The 12,826-nt window shown below is 37.5% G+C and overlaps 1 long non-coding RNA gene across 1 annotated transcript in view; it reads right to left on the reverse strand.

Annotated features, from left to right (window-relative positions):
• Nucleotides 1-12,826, reverse strand: part of LOC140325503 (uncharacterized) — a 71,800-nt gene that overhangs the window by 4,160 nt on the left and 54,814 nt on the right. The window contains exon 4 of the long non-coding RNA XR_011919687.1: nt 641-792. This is a non-coding gene — a long non-coding RNA (uncharacterized lncRNA). The remainder of the gene's footprint in view (nt 1-640; nt 793-12,826) is intronic.

A 12,826-nucleotide genomic window follows, 5' to 3' on the forward strand; every position in this document is an offset into this window, starting at 1 on the left:
AAACTGGTGAACTTTCTTAGCAACATTGTCAATAGAATACCTGTGTGTAAGTTAAAAAAACTTTGCTGTGATTTTACCTGCTTAACAGTCACATTTTTTTCACAAGCTTTTTTCCCAAAGTACTTTTTTACCAAGCACTTTCCCCAAATACCTTTCCCAAAAGCCCTTTACACCAAGCCCTCCCCCCAACCAGTAAAACCAAAATGGTTTCTTGACCAGCAGGAATCTACCGCCATTGGTCATTGGATGATCCTGAGCATGGGAACTTTTCTCATATTTAGCATGTCTGAACTTTTATATTAATCTCAAAGTGCTTACATACTACTTTTTAATTGAGCTGTTGTTGTATTATGTATCTGTACTTGTCTGAGGTACAATACCCTCCCATTGTCAATTTTTTTTTATATATTAAAAAAAGGTTACTATACAACAAAAGAAATACAACCATATGTACAAAGGTGTTATATGATGTAACAAACTTGCACAGAAAAACTTAGTGGGGTATAAACAATTAAATGAGAAAAATATGACTGAAAAATATGAGTGAAATAAGGTTAGAAAGTAGAATGAATTTCCAGTTTAGGGTCAAGACCATTAAACATTTTCCACCCTGGCCTATGGGTCTAATAACAGTTTTTACCTTCAGCAGTAACCTTGTTCCTAGTCCAGTGGATGTTGGAAGATGGAAGTTTTTCATTGTGTCAAAGTGCCCTTTTCCTCAGCTCTTCTAAAAAGCAATATAAAAGTATAGTACTTTATTCCCACAAGGAAATGCCATTGTATTGTGCGGACCTAAAAGAGAAAACAGTAAAATAAGCAACGACAACATAACATTTTTTTCTTTTGCTTTTGGAGCTAAATGAGGTTTTAAAATGCATTTGTATTGTAGACTCAATTTTTTTGGAAATATCTTTGTGAGTGAAGATAAAGTGCTTTTATTCCATTTTCTTCTGTGTGAAAAGTGCCTAATGAATACGGCAAATTGCATTTTTTTGTAAATCTACAAACTGACAATTTATCAAAGCTAGTTTGTGAATTATACAGAAGATGAGCATTTTTACAGCTTCAACAGAATCAGAAGAGAAGAAAAGAACTGTAAATTCCCAAAGAGTACAGTGGAAATGAGGCAAGATGAGGCATGGGGAAAAGGAAAGAAGGGAGAAAGAAGGAAACAATGGATGGGGATAAAAAGGAATAAATAAAAGAAGTAAGGAAAACAATAGCTGGATGGGATTCCTCTTAGTGTAGTGGGTACATAAAGGGCAACAGGTTCAGAGTCAACCTCTGAGAAAGGATGGAAGAAAGAAGGTGGGATGGAGTGATGGCAGCAAGGAGATGAAGGTAGAAAGGGAAAGGTTAAGGAATGATGACAAATAGCAGGATTAGGGATAAATAAACTAATAGAGAATCAGAAGAGGATGAGGGGAAAAGAAAGAAAAGATGAAAGGAAGAGGGAGGGAGGAAAGGGAAGACTATAGGATGGGTTAGCTTTGAGTGTAGTGGGTACATTTCCTACAATAGTTTTAGAATCAACTTCTGAGAAAGGTAGGAATGAAGGAAAGGTGGGAAGGAGGGATGAAAATTACGGAAAAAGGGAAAAAGGAAGAAAGGAACAAATGGGAGGAAGAGGGATAAAGGCAGTAAAGACGAGTTACAGAAAAGATGAGGGGAGAACATAGGAACCTAGAAAAAGTCAAGGACAAAGGTAGGGCTATAGTTGGATGGGATTGCTTTGAGAGTAGTGGGTATATACCCCACTACAGGTTCAGAGTCAACTTTGAGAAAGGAAGGAAGTAGGTAGGATTGAAAGACAATGGAAAAGATTGCAGCAGGAGCATAAAGCAAGAAAGGATTAGGAAGTATGAAAATTGGAGACACAATTCATCAGTGTGATTATGGGAATTTGTGAAGTCAAGTAGCCATAGAAGAGACAAATAAGGCTCACAATCAACATTTCAATTCATCCCAAAAGTGTTTGAAAGGTTTGACCACCTCCTTAGGGTCGGGGTCAAGGTCCTGTATAGACCACTTGTGTTCCTGCACGGCAAACTCATCAGACAACGTGTTTATGGATCTGGCTTTGTACACAGGGGCACATTCTTGTTGAAACCGAAGATAGTCCTCCATAGAAAAGTTACCACAATAATAAAAGTGTACAATTGTCTTTTCATTCTGTACTAATAATATTACCTTTACTGACAACACCCATGTGCAGGCATTTTAACAGTTGTTTATAAACTTTTGGTTTCAAAGTGGATCCTTCTATAGCCTAAAAACTTATAAAACATGTTTTTTTCAAATAATGTAGCCAGAAAAAAGTAGACAAAATGGCTTTTTACTATACACATTTATACTTAAGCCACTGCATTTGCTTAGCCGTTATATTTCTTGTACTTCCTTCCAGCCACATTGATTTCTGTGCATCAAGACAAAGGTTTTTTTTCCATCTAGTAGAAGTACAACACCTCCTAAAGTGCAGCCAGGGGACACAGCTTGGGAATCGTAGCTGGTAAACAAGGCTGCTGTGCTAATAATAATAACCTTAAATCACCATCGGGGGATTTCATTCTGACCCAGCACCAACATCCTTTATTCTTTCCTTCCTTTTCTTAGTGTGCACGTTATTGGTGTGATCGTTCACTTGCTGTCCTTTAATGATGGGACCTGATGGCTCACTTTATTTATGGGGAATTTAAGCTCACTTGAAAGGGAAAGAACATAATAAACTGGCCATGCTCCTACTCACATTGCATCAACTAATTCATTTTAATTCACAGTAAATAAGCAGGGATGTGGTAGGACAAATAAATATCTAGGGTCTCCTAAAGCATTTTCCAAAATAAAAAGATTAACATATTGTAAATATTAGTCCTTGGATGTTATGGCTGTTAGTTTTTTTTCCAAGTCTTTTTTAATCCAAGACCATAGGATTTTTTGGAAAAGCTTTCCGGTACAGCCAGTTATAGCATTCCATACTGTTGCCACCTGGTCAGTGACCGGATACACATACTCTAAAACATACAGCAACACTTTCTAGGATGAGAATAAAGAAATTCTTTGAGCATAAAGTATCTTGGTCTAGGTCATCCTGCCTAAAACCCTGCCCTTTTCTTTGTTACATCAATTAAACCATAAGAAATCAATTTGCTAAAAAATGTGGTTATATTTTATTAACAATATTTTATTCCTCTCTTGCTTTTCTTTTATAGTGAATTTTTACAATAACAAATGCTAAATGATTTAGTGTAGTAAAACACTTTTTGCAAATTTGCTTAATGAGACCACAAGTAGGACATTTGAGAAGGAAAGAGGAACAGAGAGATTTGATTAAAAATGAGAGATAGTTAGGAGCCACATCTGTAGGGCCTTTCATCATCACAACATTAACTGAAGCAATTGTAGACCACTGGACCCTAATTCAAGCAATTCTTCTCTAAAGTGAGGGCAGCATTCAGTACCAACATAGGTCACCATAATACCAATGCTTCAGACTGGCTACAGACGCCACAAACATTATATAAACCTTTTATGCATACAAATTGCAGCCATTTTCAGGTCTCATGGATCCCTTGAAATAGTTTCTGGTGTTGGGAAACCTTGGCTAAAACCAAAACTTAATAATTGGTGGACAATTAAAAGAATGACCCATTACAGGGGTGTCTAAAATAGAACCCTTGAGGACAAGTAAAAACATCATTAGAGTCATGTAGCTGGTTCTACCAAGTTGTGTAGGGCCCCGAATATTACATAAATCATCAAATGGGTGGTTTAAGAAACCCTTAGCAAGCTCTAGTGGAACCTTGGGCTTCCACTAACCTTGGTTGAGAATGGCTGATGTATTGTAGCCTTTAGTCCTGATAAACAAGGGCTGGTAAGTCCCCAAAACAGGTTGACTATTTATTTGACTTTGACCATAGCAATTAAAATTCAACTCAACTTGTTAAAACATCTGAAAAAGCTCTTTCTATTTTTAAACACAAGGATCAGCAATCTACACTTCCTACCCAGAAACTTGAATTCTTTCCAAATGTCTAAATTTTACGTATCCAACTCAATCCCTTTTCCAAGTCACAGTCCATTGGGTTGTCTTCCTTTATTGAATTAATTTGTTACATAACTCATTAAAGTGCAATATTTTTCAGAACTCATTAAAATGACACTCAATATTCACAGCTATGAACTAATAAATGAACTAGGTCTTACTAGTAAAACAAAAATTGTTGTGATTTTATTTTTTTGTTTATCTCAACATACCAGTTAATGTAGCAGACCTTTCTTATGGCTGGCAATTAAATGGGTTATTACCAGCCTTGCCCAGTCCCATGACTAGGAACAGATGGAGAGAACAGGAACAGCAACTTACTATTCCACCGTTTAGTTTCCAAAAAACTGTACCTATGTCAAGAGAAGCATATGGTTCTATATTTGTTTGCATAATTTCATAGTAATTGCAGCTGTATGGAGAATTCCTTAAATATTGCTGTACCGTTACACAACAGCTACTTGATATCAATCATTATTACAGAATCAGGGCAAATAACAGAAAGATACTTTAACTGAATGGCTAGCTCACTCATGGTATTGTACAACTCTGATTTAATGGGTAAGAAAACTTTAAAATGATAAATTCAGCTTTGGGTAGATGCTATGGTTAACATTTCTGCTAGTTTCTAATGCTTTCCTGGCATTCAAAGAAGACACACTAGGCCAGAAAAAACAAGGTGTCCAAGGAAAGGTTTTTTCCAACCATGACTGCAAGCGAGCAGCCTCAGTCTTCCACAGTGAAGTCTCTTTACGTGTGCGCGTGTTTGGCATTGAAATGCCCCTTGAGATTCAACCGCTTGAAAGTGCTGTTGGTGTCGCTGCACACTAAACACAGGGCTTTGTTGCCTCATTGGACGAGGAATAATTCCTCAGTCCATTCAGGGTTGGAGACATTGTAGGTCAACCTTCCAGGGACTGGTAGCTGGGCGTTGCTTCTGCTCTTTAGGCATAGTAATTGGGGTTACTGTGCAGGAACTCGATGATATTGATTATATCGCAGGAACTTGCGATAACGTGACAATTCAATTAGGCCGAATCCAACAATAAATAACTAGGGGGGCGTATCCAGCCTAAAAGCCAGAGTTTGCCTACCTCTGTTCTATAGCAATGTTTATCCAACTTTTTAACTTAAGGGAACCCTTGCAATAACTTTCAAGTCTTCAGGTAAACCCTACTATAATTACTATATCCACGACTCATAGTACATTGGTGTAGGGGTCAGTGGGAAGAATGCCTCTTAAATTGCTGGCCATTGGGAAGATGTCACCCATACAGATAGCAAAGTTATGTCATTTAAACTGACCTGAGAAGCACAAATAGCTCATTGCTCCATGTACACCTAGCAGCTTCTGGAGGAACCCTAGGGTTCCACAAAACCTTGGTTAAGAAACATTGACCTATAGGGTCAGCAAGAATATTGCCTGTATAATCACAAAGAATTGCCCACTACCCCCAAGCCACAACTAATCACCCCCTAAAGTTATAAGAAAACTAACCTAAGCTCATGAAGTTCATGAAACATTCATTGGGTAAAGTGAAAACCTTGTGCCACTGTAACCATCTTGTAGGAAACTGGAGGGATTCCACTGCCCCATTAGCAGAACCAGTAATTTATTCATTTTGTTTTTCTGAGGATCCTGATGAATTAAATCTCTGCAAGCTTGATAATGCAGTATAAACTTTGCCATTCCGTGGCATGCCATACTTTGCAGTCCAACAAAAGAATTTCATCCAGCGCAAATAGCAATCAGTTCTTAGCAACAGATTTAGTCCAAAACACACCCTCTCAATTCAAGTCTAAAGGAGGATCCTGAGACAATTTTGTATTGCTAATACTACTGGAAGCTATCAGACCCCCCTCCTTCCCTTTTCTTCGCTCCAATTTTTCTTTCTTCTTTCTATCTCTATTTCTCTTTTCTTTTTTTGGTCTCTTTGACCTTTTATTCTGTTTCTATGGGTTTTTTCCCAGTGCCAGTGTTTATGATGTGCATACGATGCTACATAATGTGGTTTGTTTGATTGCACGTGTGGTTCTTTTTTGTTTTATATCTCTTTATAAAAGAAATTTGAAAAACTTAATAAAAATATATTATACATGAAGAAGGACCCTGATAATAACGGGAATGGCTGTTACTCAATTATACAGACACCAAACAGAAAAGGGGGAAGGAATAAAGCAACATTAGCACTAAGATAGAAGGGTATTTCAAAGCATTTCCAAGCAACAATCAGTCACAAATCATAACATGCGTGGGTAGAGAACTATAAAGAGAAAAAAATGCATGAGATTTAGACTCTGTGCATAAATGTTTTCCCTTAACCTATATCATAACTGATTCTTTTAAAGGCCATCACCTGGTAAAAGGAGAATTAGGAACACCTATTAAATTTGTACTCAAAAAGTATTTATTATACCTGAAATGTCTTAGGGTGAAAACCTACATGTTTCAAGTACCCCTTCATTATATACAATGTATAAGCAGAATACCAAAATGGTAAGGGTTAGTTAAACAAAATATTAATAAAATGTTATTTTAATCTGTTAACCTTTTCTTGTTTTTATTCTTGTTTTAAACCTGTACCCCACTATGCAATGTATTTCATTGTCTACATTCTTTTAACATTTGACCATGGAGGATCTTAAAGCAAACATATCACCACATTTTACATTAAATAAAGGGGTTGCTAACCATTTTATATATTGGAAAATATTGTTTATTTTTTAGGTTTAGGTTTTTTATGTTTTTTAGGGAATAGTAATTTTTGCATCAGTAATTGTTTGGAACAAGACTGAATGGGAAAACTGCATACCTCACATATCCCAGGTGGGGGTGGGCTTCTCCTTCAGCCATGGACAGTTGGACTGGCACATTTTTTCTTTACATTTTCAAAAAGGCGTGTCACACAATTTCAAGCTTGTGCAATGCGAGATCGGGTGATGTAAGAAGAAGCGGGAGAAAGAAGGAAGATGGGCTTTTGACAGTTTGTGAAGATATTAAGGACTTTACACCTGTTTAACAGTCTTTTTTTTTGCTGAAAGTTGCACTTTAAGCCCCTGAAATGTGTTGACTTATAATTTGGAATGAAAAAGTAATACTTTTGGACTGTGAAATCATTGGGGTGACTTTTTCTCTCATTTCAAGGTACCCTCACATCCAGTATGCCTGGCCAAGGTGGCATTCCAATTGTGATGAATACCTAATCATATCCAAAGTTTGTACCTACCTTCAGCAATATTCTCCAGTATGGCAGCTGACAGATCCGCTCTCCTGATTGCTCTTGTAGCCCTGTAGTATGTGTTCTTGGATAGAGATTCTTTATCCAAAAACACAAGAGTCCCGTGGCTGTGCTCATCATGACTGAATGCAGCTGTGGGAATCATACTGTGATGATTCCCACAACTGCATTCATTGATGAGCACAGCTGTGGGACTCACACTAACAGGAGGAGTACCGCGGGTGCATTCATGAATGCAGCTGTGAGAATCCTCCTGTGCGCGATCCCCGGGCACTAGAAATTAAATGAGGACAAGCCCTCATTTAACCTTTAGTGCCCGAAGACGCAGTGGAGTACCGTGGCTGCAATGCAATCCTTCTAGTGCCCGGGGATTGCACACAGGAGGATTTCCACGGCTACATTGCAGTCGCTGTACTCCCCCTGTCTCCCAGGGCACTGGAGGTTAAATTATGTAATGATTTCCTCAATTTTCCAATGGGTCCCTGATATCGGTTCGCCGAAATTTCGTGAAACCATCGAAAGTTCGAGGAAATTTTTGCGAGAATGTTAGAGACATTCTCGCTCATCCCTACTGATGACCTCTGAGATGTACAACCAGAATAACTGATCAGGAGGTTATAGAAAATCTTACGTCCTGCACGGTACCCACACACAACCTGGGAGATCCAGAAGAGCCATACGCTTTACAAGTGGTATGCTTGAACCACTTTCACCTTTTTTGAAGTTTTTCTGCTAAAAAAAAACGCACGTTTTACTTTAAAGAGGAACAGATTTGAAATTCAAGTAGAGTTTTGGCAGGTATCTTTTGGTACAGGATCAATTTCTTTTTTTTTTACTTTTTTAATTACTCTTGTTCACGGCAAACCTCTCCCTTCAAACATCGCTGCTGACTGAATATTCCAGATAAATCATTTTTTTATTCATTCATCTATGTTTTCATCCATCATAATATACACAGAATGCACCCAGCTCTAAAGTAAGTTTACTAATTACTGTTTCGCATCACACAGGGCTGATCAGAACTGCCGCCTGTTCAAGGCACTTCAAGGTTTTGATTGATAGTAAATAACACCGGAATGAAAAACACATTTTATATGTGCAATGTACTTGCAGCAAAAAAAAAAGAAAAAAAGAGAGAGAGAGAAGTATCATTTACATATATTCAAAGCAATTAAAATCATTTCGAAAACACACATCATTTTTACATCCTGTCTTAGGCATGGAGATCTATCAGTTCATTATACATTTTAAAGCCTACAGTTTATAATCCATAAAAAAAAAAATAGTACTTCATTAAAGAAAAAAAATCCCCAGGTAATTATGAGAAATGATAAACGTCTTAATTTTATTAAAGAATGTATTAATTAATACTGTTAACGAAATATAATTTTCCTTTAGACTGGCTGACTGGGATAGCCAAGCTCTCTTTTCTACTTTTACAAAGATTTTAATTAACCTGTGCACTTGTGTAATGCACAGAAAAGTTTTATGCTAATTAGATTTTGTTGCAGTAATTTATTAGATTGAGTATATTAAACAAGTCGAGAAATGTGATGTTGGAAATAAAGTGCCTTGGATTATTACATCTCCTAAATGTTTTCCAGGGTTGGGGCCCTGAGTGACCTGTGTGACTGTATGGGGGGCCATTGATATCAGCTTTTAAGGGACACTGCTGACATTTGGCTTTGTTGCTTAGGTGTTAGCACAAATACTTGATTGTCACCAGGGAGAGGGGGGAGGCATATGCTCCTAATGGGTGGAGTGGTGCACCAGTATTGTTGAGAGAGATAGAATGGCATGGGCAGGTAGTAAGTGGTGCAACCGCACTGTTGAAAATTACCAGAGAGAGGTGAAACATTGTGGGCAGGTAGTGGGTAGAGTAGTGGACCATATTGTTGAAAATAATCAGAGAGAGGTGGAACAGCGTGGGCAGGTAGTGGGTGGAGTGGTGCAGCGGTATTGTTGAGAGAGATAGAATGGCATGGGCAGGTAGTGGGTAGAGTGGTGGACCATATTGTTTAAAATTACCAGAACGAGGTGGAACAGTGTGGGCAGGTTGTGGGTGGAGTGGTGCAGCAATATTGTTGAAAATCACCAGAGAGAGGGGGAACGGCATGGGCAGATAATGGGTGAAATGTTGCAGCACATTGTTACAAATCCCAAAGTAGCAAAGGTTAAGCTTGGACAGGAAGTATCACAGTGTTGGTGGTAAAAAATGTTCAGGGAGTAATGAAAAAACATGGGTAGATTGAAGTTGTAGATGATCAGTATTAATCATAGTTCACTTCCTATTTTATTATCAGAAAACATTTAGTTTTTAATCAATTGCTACCTTTTAGGGTGAAGTTAACTGCCCTCTCCCCCAGTGATGTTTCCAGTGGCATCAATTAAAATAACTTTTTTTACAAGACATTCAGTTATTAATGTTATCCATGTTCATTGCATTTTTTCCATATCGTGGTAAATGATTGGGACCCAAGCAAGGTAACACCAAACTATTATATTGCACAGGATTTTGAGAAATCCAAGGCCAACCTTAATGTTTTTTAAATTATTATTATAGACCCAATTGTAGAATTGCTGATTACAGGCAGATAAGTCATTTTTAACTTTGCCTAAATCGCTAGTAGAAGTAGAAATCTTTCTAACATATTCCTTTGGGTTTCGGCTTGGTGGGTTTAGAGAGACTTTGTTGGGTTTTTTTGACACTTGTGTCCCCATAATGGACATACTTACACACAATTCCAAGTGTGATCCTTTGAATGGGACTTTATGTACAGTAAATAAAGGAAGGTGCCAAAGGATCTGGGTCAAAAATATTTATGTAAAATGGAAAATCTTAATTTATCAAAAAAAAAACTGCAGTGTGCTTTGTAAGCAAGGTTACAATAACAAGGTTGCCCAAAGTGACCATCTCATGCATTATACCACATTGCGGGTATACAGTATGCTGGGCCCTAAACCTCAACTGAGTGAACACAGGTGTTATGCATTGATAACTAATTCATGGGGAGCAGTCAATATTTAAAATTGCACCCTGATAAGATAGAGCAGTTCAATATATGCCAATTGCAACATGGCACGGCATGTCTTCACCCAGTAAATCACATGATCCCCAAATCTCCAGTTTGATTGTATTACTATTCTATAAAACATATATATGATATATTTTGTATGACATTGACTGTTGCATTTTGACTGGATACAAGAGTTGCTGGAACATGCAAAGCTGGGCAAGAACACCTGAAACATTCAGGGAGACAGGAACAGAAATGGGAATTGTGTCAGGGTGGCTAAGAAATAAAAGGGACCAGGGACTTAATCAGATAACCAAGCTCTATCTATTAGTAATTGGATTGTAGAATTCTTTACGTTTCACAGAACATAATGGTAAAAAGGGAGCTTTTTTTAACATATTCTCTTATCTAAAAGACTTACTGGAAATTCTGGCATAATGTTGTTCTAATGTCAAGCAAGCCCAAATAAGATGTCTTGTTCCATCCCAATGTTTCTCTAGCAATAAAAATCTTTAGGAACTCAATACTGATTTTAAATGTGTTATCAACACTGCCAACATTTACTTTATTACCAATTCAAGTAATCAAAATGAAAAACTCTTTATGGAATGAACCATCTTTTTCCACTGTTCATGCCAAAATGTCAAAGTTAAACCTAACCATAGGAAAAAAATGCAATTACTTGACAAGCATGAAAAGCACGTAGAAATTAACTTGTGACATCTATGTTGTCTTCAGATTTATTACAGAAACATCACAAAAATGATAACATATCCAAGTTGGCAGCAGTATAAATTATCAGCGCTGCTAATGTGCGAACTCTAAAATGTAATTAAGAGATGTGGGCGGAACGCCGTAAATAATATTAAACTGTTGGTACACATGTATACATTTGATTTTGAGTGCAATTAATTTGTGAGCTTGTTATTAATTACTTCAGAATGTAATGAAAGAAAAAAAAAGTTCTTTTAGCACAAAACATGGTGTGAATAATTTCTACTTACAATCACACAGACAAGAGCACGTAACTCCCTTACAAATCATTCAAATTGACCAAATTTGTTATCTAATTAAACAAAACAAATGCCTGCAGATAATTGGCTTGTTAATTCTTGCTGCTGTCTATAGTTGGCTGATTCTTTTGGACAAAGAGGAAATTGCATTGACCATTACTAGCAATGAGCAAAACACTGATGATTGGACGTCGTGCTCCGGAATCATAATACACAGCAACATTTTAGCAAGTTGGAAGACATAGTTAAGGAGATTGCCTGAAATATCAACGTGTTCCATTGAGAGTAGCCCACACATCCAAAAACAGATATCTAGTGTCAGACTCACTGCCCCTTTTATGGGTCATCTTTATACATTCACCAAAGTTCCATTGAGAACAAAAGACCTAAGGCAAACCTTCCAGGGCTAAGGTCTGCTTTTATTGGTTGCTCCCAACCCTAATGGCTTTATTAGGTTGAACAAACCCTTCCCCCCAACAAAAATGAAACGGCCAAAAAATCATGGTTGGAACTGCGTCCATCAAAGCCATTGGCCTGGGAGTAGTCGCTGATTTGACTAATTATGCATCTGCATCCTAGTAACATTCACAGAAATCTTTACACAAATATGTTTCAAAGAGTTGTCAGGATGTTAAGAGATAGAATCTCCTTTGGTGACTTTACTTCCCTCCTGGCCCCATGGTAATGACATTACTTTTTTTCCAGCATAGTGGGGGGGCTACAACCTTTATCTGTAATTTTTGGAGGAGGAGATGTCCCCAGACTTGTCCCCATTCATCTCCTTTAGTGTCCTCTATTCTTAGATAGAGAAACTCTATATAAGAATACATAGTAGAAGTACTGCACGGCAACCTGCGAAATAGCCAAAATAACCGGAAAAAGCCATTTTTTAACGCGATTTGCCACAAATAAATTCAGATTGAAGCGAATCTTTTCGGAAAATTCGGTGAACCGGCCGAATCGAATTTTCGAGAAATTCGCTCATCTCTAATCAATATCATGTGATTGAGGGTCTACACACACATCAATACCATGTGATTGAGGGTCTTCACAAACCTCAGTACATTTGACAGTGGGTCTACAACACCCATTCTCCATTTTTCCTCAACACAAAGTAGCCCTTGAAAAATATTTGGGTTTCATGGACCTCCTGCTAATTTTTTCTAGAACTACAGCTTTATGTACATTAGCTTGATTAGTTAATTGGGACATAGGAATAAATAAAACAAGTCGTGTGGCTTACTTACCATATTTGACTCCCTGGGTTACTCTATAGGACAAAGTTATGAACCAAAAATAAGGAAGAAAAACAAGTAGTATTTTTAGTTAGAAAAGAAAAAGCAGACAAAATTGTAGTATTGCCTCACATTGGTGGTCAATGTAGTCAGCCATCTTTATAGTGTCTGTCATTTAAAGAGTGTTGGATAACACAGATGGTCAGTGGCAATTGGGCCCCAGCACACCGATGGACAGTGAGAGTTGGGCTGTTACACTAGAGGTGGGAGGGAAAAGTGT

This window comes from Pyxicephalus adspersus, chromosome 3 (genome assembly GCF_032062135.1).
Source record: "Pyxicephalus adspersus chromosome 3, UCB_Pads_2.0, whole genome shotgun sequence".
NCBI lineage: Eukaryota > Metazoa > Chordata > Amphibia > Anura > Pyxicephalidae > Pyxicephalus > Pyxicephalus adspersus.